General features: G+C 55.8%; 1 long non-coding RNA gene across 2 annotated transcripts; it reads left to right on the top strand.

Annotated features, from left to right (window-relative positions):
- Positions 1 to 1,454: 1,454 nt before the first annotated feature.
- LOC149128013 (uncharacterized) lies at positions 1,455 to 5,487 on the top strand. Of its 2 annotated transcripts, none has more exons than XR_016229198.1 (2): positions 1,455 to 2,284; positions 5,052 to 5,487. It is a non-coding gene; the product is annotated as an uncharacterized LOC149128013 (long non-coding RNA). The 2 variants fall into 2 exon arrangements; XR_016229199.1 differs by lacking the exon at positions 5,052 to 5,487 and adding an exon at positions 2,449 to 3,043.
- Positions 5,488 to 6,110: the final 623 nt, after the last annotated feature.

Below are 6,110 nucleotides of genomic sequence, written 5' to 3'. Positions count from 1 at the left end.
CCTTCCCATTAGAAAACTGAACACTGCCGGGTGAAAACCGGACGATGCGGGGTGGGCGTTGCAGTGCGGTGGGTTAAGCTGTCACCTGTGACTCCAGCATCCCATACCCGAGTGCTGCTTGGAGTCCCAGCTACTCTGCTTCTGATCCAGCTTCCTGGTAATGCATCCTGGGGGGCAGCAGGTGACGACTCAAGGGCTTGGGCCCCTTCCACCTATGTGGGAGACCCCGATGGAGTTCCTGGCTTTTGGCTTTGGCTGGGCTTGTTGCAGGCATTTGGGAGGTAAACCAGTGGATAGAAAATCTCTCTCTCGCCGGCGCCGCGGCTCACTAGGCTAATCCTCCACCTTGCGGCGCCGGCACACCGGGTTCTAGTCCCGGTTGGGGCGCCGGATTCTGTCCCGGTTGCCCCTCTTCCAGGCCAGCTCTCTGCTGTGGCCCGGGAGTGCAGTGGAGGATGGCCCAGGTGCTTGGGCCCTGCACCCCATGGGAGACCAGGAGAAGCACCTGGCTCCTGGCTTCGGATCAGTGCAATGCGCCAGTTGCAGCACGCTAGCCGCAGCGGCCATTGGAGGGTGAACCACCGGCAAAGGAAGACCTTTCTCTCTCTCTCTCTCTGTCCACTCTGCCTGTCAAAAAAAAAAAAAAAAGAAAACTCTCTCGCTCTCTTTCACTGTCATTTTCCTTTCATATAGATGAAAATAATATTATCCAGTGGTCAGATAGTATATTGGGTTATACCTTAAAATTTTAAAAAATGGGGCCAGCACTGTGGCATAGTAGGCTCTCCGCTTGCAGCACTGGCATCCTGTATGGGTGCTGGTTTGTGTCCGGCTGCTCTGCTTCCAATACAGCTCCCTGCTGATGGCCTGGGAAAGCAGTAGAAGCTAGCTCAAGTGCTTGGGCCCCTGCACCCTCGTGGGAGACCTGGAGGAGGCTCCTGGCTCCCTGCTTCGGATCAGCACAGCTCCAGCTGTTGCAGCCATTTGGGGAGTGAACCAATGGATGGAAGACCTTTCTCTCTGTAACTCTGCCTCTCAAGGAGATAAAATCTTTCTAAAAAAAAAAAAAAAAAAAAAAAAACCTAGGACCTCCCTGCCTCTTTAAAAAAATTTTTAAAAAAGAAAGAAAACCGGAAGCTCTACATGGGGCCCATAGCTGCAGGAGCCCACGGTTCTTCTCCCCTGAGTTCGTGTCTGTGTCCAAGAGTGAGGAGCATGGACAAGGATGAGTGTGTGATGCAGAAAGAAAGCAGAGAGGTTACAGCAACAACAAAAGAAAAACTTCTCCCAACAAGGCACAGAGGGGTCCCTGAAGAGAGACCCATTTTGAATCGTGGTTGTCTGAGGTTTTCACAGGGTGTAAAAAGGGAAAGTTCTCATGACTGGCCCAGGGAAGGGGTGGGTTTTCAGGTTATTTTATTTTACTTGAAAGCGGGGGTGGGGAGGGAGGGAGAGAGAGAGATTGACCTTCCATTGGTTGGCTTACTCCCCAAGTGGCCACAATGATTAGGCCAAGCCAAAGTCAGGAGCCTGGAGTTCCATCCGGGTCTCCCATGTGGGTGCAGGGACCCAAGTACCTGGGCCATCTTCTACTGCCTTCCCAGGCCATAGCAGAGAACTGGATGGGACATGGAGCAGCCAGGACTTGAGCTGGAGCTCATATGGATGTGAGCAGGTGGTGATTTACCCACTACATCACAATGCTGGCCTCAAAGAGATGGTCTTGATTGATTCATTGGATAAGAATTCCAATCAAGGCTCAACAGAAAACACATGAGACGTTCCCCCAAGCTGCACAGACCTCTCATTACCTAGATCGGTTACAGCAGTGCATTGAAACCTGGTGATGAGGACTCACACATGGCATCCACGTCCTTTACAAAAGCTGGTTTGACTTTTCCCGAGTCCTCCAAAACGCATCTCCAGATGGTGGGGAGGGAGCACCTGGTTCCTGTTTTCCTGGCCCAAACTATTTATATGCAAGATCTTGTTCTGCGGGATAGACTTCTCTCCAAACCTGCAGAGCTCGGGCCCCAAGCTGCGCCCCAGAGTCTCACACGGGTGGATCTGGTCCTCCCAGGAGCGCCAGAGCACAGTAAGCTCCCTTCTCTCCACGCCTCCATCAGTCATCTCGCCTCCGTCCAAGCCGGACTCATCACACAGCACGCGCCCATCTCCCTCCTCCCCGGCTCAAGGGCTGGGGAGAGGGTGTGAGGTTTCCATGGTGAGACTGAACTGCCAGGAACTTTTACTGATTGACAGGAACAGGGCAGCATGGTGCCGGGTAAGGGGGGATGTTATCTAGGTGTACAGGTGCGGGGTGGGGTGCAGAGTTCACTATCTCCCACGTGCGTGCTTTATCAGAGAAAGAACATCAGAGATAACGCCCGAATACCTGGGCTGCCAAGGCCCCACCCAGACGCCTCTTTCTCGCTAACTCACCTGCAGAAATACACCAGTTCCTGCATCCTCGCCTGGCTTCTCTGTCTCCTGGCAGACCGCATGGCTCTGCACTGGCCCTGGTCCAGTTCCTGGTTTCCACTTGCTTCACTGAGTCCCACTGATCCGAGTCCACCAGCTGGCCCCAGAGCCCTTGGCGGCAACCTCCAGGGGGTTCCAGCCCATCTAGCCCCGCCCCGTCCTGTCCTATCTGCGGCAGCCCCAGTGTGGCCTTTCCTGCTGCCTCGCTCCTGCCCTGCCGACTTGTTCCCAGACACACGCCTGAGGCCTCCCATCCTCGCTCCCCGGAGAGAAACTGTCCAGATTTCACACCCAGAACACAGCACAGCTGAGACCTACATCAAGGTCTTCAGAAACCAAACCCAGGCTTTCTCCCTCATCCCAGTCCTTAGTGGTAATGAGAAGCTGTTTCAAAGTATAGGAGATAAAACAAACAATATGGCCAGTTTATCAAGGCATGCAGAACATGGTCCCGAGCATGTGTGTCCCTGTGAGCCCCAAGTTTAGAGATCCGCGTGTGGTTTGGGGGTCTCTAAAGCACTCCAACAATGCCCCGCTACCCATTTGTGGCTTCCCGGCTAACACCATCCTCAGAGACTCAAGGGCAGCGCTGGGCTGCTTCTACTGGGGCTCCCTTCTGGCCCCTAAGAGGGAAGCAGATCCCTGCCCCAGGGGAGTCTGGGAAACCCTTGCTTTCCTGGCAAAGGCATCGGACACGACTGGCTGCCTGAGACGGAGCTTCTGGAAACAGACTTGAGACTGAGCTGCGTGTGTGCAGGAGGCTCACCGGAAGGGCTCTTGGCAGATGCACTGAGACAGCTGACACAGGCAAGACAGGGCAGAGGAGATGCTGGCTTGTGCGGGCCAGCCGCACCAGTCGAACGGAACCTGAAGGAAGGAGTGGGAATGAGAAGAGGGACGAGGGTGCAGAGAATGGAGCCAAGACAAAAGTCTGATCAAGGCTCGTTTATTCCAGTGTCTCAGATATGTTTATGCATAACCAGCTGCAGCTCAAGGCAACTCAGAAGTTGACAACACATGCAAGCAACTGATCAGGCTTTCTGCAACACAGTCACAGCATAGTTAATTTTAGCAGAGTGCATCCTTCTTCAACGTGGGAGTCCGTGACTTTCTCATCCCAGGAATTCCACAAGCCAAGATTGACCTTGACTTGTGTATGACTTGTGTATGGGCTGCCTACACTGGCTGGCAGTGAACATGCAGCTTGTAGCTGAGGCTGTGGCCACCCTCAGACTCGCCCTGCCTGGGGCAGCGGGGCAGAGCCTTGGTGTCCCACATCAGCCAAGAGTCCCCAGGGCGGGGTGCAAGGCATCCGTGCCAGCTGCTCTCCCTGGCAGCTGGGAGTGCCTCAGCCTGCAGTCGTGACCTGGGAGGGCACCAGTGCACCTGCTGCACTGCCGCCTCCTCCTCCTGCCCTGAACAAGGACCTCACAGCCAGGCCTGCTGCCAAGGAGCTGGCGAAGATATGAGCCCAGGCACGCACGTCGTTGGACAAGCACCTGCTGCCTCTTTGCCAGGACTTGGCAGGAAAGATGACAGAGTCTGCTCCCCACTGTGCTCAGCTCGCTAACATAGGCAGCCAAGATCACTACTTTCCGGGACGCACGCGCTCTCCCACCCTCCACTGCCCCTCCCAGGCCTGGCTCTCAGACCCATCCCAGGGACCCTACCTCCAGAATGGATCAAGAATTCACCTTCTCCCCACACCTCCCAAGCCCTCCCCAGGCCTTTTATCACTAGGCAGGGCAGGACCTGGGTGCCCTGGGCCAGGGGCAGCTCCCAGCGACTCCGGGGATCCAAGGCATCTCCCCCTGGCTGCCGTTAGGATGAAGTCCAAATCCCTTGGAAAGCCGCCTCCCATCCTCTGACTGCAGGTCTGACCCCTGCCCGGTGTCCAGCTGCATACCCCATCCACAGCTGCTTCGAACACTCGGCCCTGCGACCGTGTCCATGGCTGCAGTGGGCAGCCTGTGCCCCTTCCCGGGTACATGAAGGTCCGTGTTTAAGGTCTCGTGTTGCTTTTCTGCATGTCTGCTTCAGCCCTTCCTGTGGAGGTCACCACTGCCTCCGGGGCCCCTATGCACCTGCCCCTGGGCTGCCCTCCCATGCATTGTGGTCTCCCTAGGAGACTGTGAGGCTTCAAGGGCTCGGCCTTGGGTACTGTCATTGCCTTTCCCCTCCCCTGACCCTGGGTGCCCTGCCCCCACCTTGGTCCTGCCAACCGCACTCTGAGTGCCGCCCCAGGACTGCTGGCAGGATGGGGACTGTCAGAGGCCACATCCAGGGTGCGGGGGCTGCTGTGGCAGTCGCCTCCTCTTTCCTTGCTGGCGGGCTGTGAGGTGGCCTTGGTTCAGGCCTCCGCCAACCACCCCTCCTCGCTGCTTCTGGGCCCAGCACATAGTAGGACTATTCAAAATGCATAACTGTTCCCCAGATCCCCAAGGGTCCACGTGTCTGGATTTGGGACCCACTGGAATAATGCCTTCAAAAACATCAGGCGGACTTGGGGACCCAGGAGTGGCAACTGTGGCCTTTGAGTAGGATTGAGCTGGGGCTTTTACTGTCCACAGGGAGGCGCTGGCAGCAGCAGAAGCAGCTCTTACCGCCTCCTTCCTCGTGATTGTCACATGCAGACTGCGGAGTGGTGACACAATAAGAAACAGAGCTCCTCGGGGCCAGCGCTGTGGCACAGCGGGTTAAAACCCTGGCCTGAAGTGCCGGCATCCCATATGGGCACCGGTTCTAGTCCCGGCTGCTCCTCTTCCGATCCAGTTTTCTGCTATGGCCTGGGAAAGCAGTGGAAGATGGCCCAAGTCCTTGGACCCCTGTACCCACATGGGAGACCCAGAAGAAGTTCCTGGCTTCGGATCAGCACAGCTTCGGCCGTTGTGGCCATCTGGGGAGTGAACCAGTGGATGGAAGACCTCTCTCTCTCTGTCTCTACTTCTCTCTGTAACTCTGTCTTTCAAATAAATCTTTAAAAGAAAAGAAACAGAGCTCCTAAAACTCTTGGGGTCTCAGAAGTGATTTTTGTGTGTGAGTGAAATGAATGGGGCCCGGGAGGCTGCTGGCCAGAATCAAGTTGGTCACTGGGAGTGCCACTGTGATATTAGGGCCTCAGTTTCCACCCCAGCCTCCAGGGAGTAACTCCAGGGAGGGGAGAGGGCTGGGGTTGAGTTGCTCACAGGTGACTTAATCAATCACGCCCACATAATGCAGCTTCCGCAAACACCCAAACTGGGAACAGGTGTTAGGCTTAGCGGTTAATACTCCTGTAACCACAGTGCCCGAGTTCAAGTCCAGGCTTCCACTCTCAATTATACCTTCCCCCAGGAAGCAGCAGATTCCGCCCAAGTCGTTGAGTCCCTGTCACCCATGTGGACGACCCAGATTGGGTTCCCAGCACTTGGCTTCAGCCTGGCCGTGGCTATAGCAGGCATTTGGGGAGTGAGCCTGCAGAGGGGAGATTCGCTCTCGCTCTCGCTCTCGCTCACCCTCGCTCACTCCCTCTCTCTCCTCTTGCTAATGAAGAAGCAAAGCATCAAGAGCAGAGAGCACCCAGGGATTACGTTCCAGAGACGCAGTCTCACTTTTAGGAAGATAAGAACACAGATGTTCCCCTGACTTGC

Source organism: Oryctolagus cuniculus, chromosome 2, assembly GCF_051225735.1.
Source record: "Oryctolagus cuniculus isolate XC-2025 breed Fujian yellow rabbit chromosome 2, ASM5122573v1, whole genome shotgun sequence".
NCBI lineage: Eukaryota > Metazoa > Chordata > Mammalia > Lagomorpha > Leporidae > Oryctolagus > Oryctolagus cuniculus.
The sequence above is the reverse complement of the archived record's forward strand: the minus strand, read 5'-3'. Positions and strand labels throughout refer to the sequence as shown.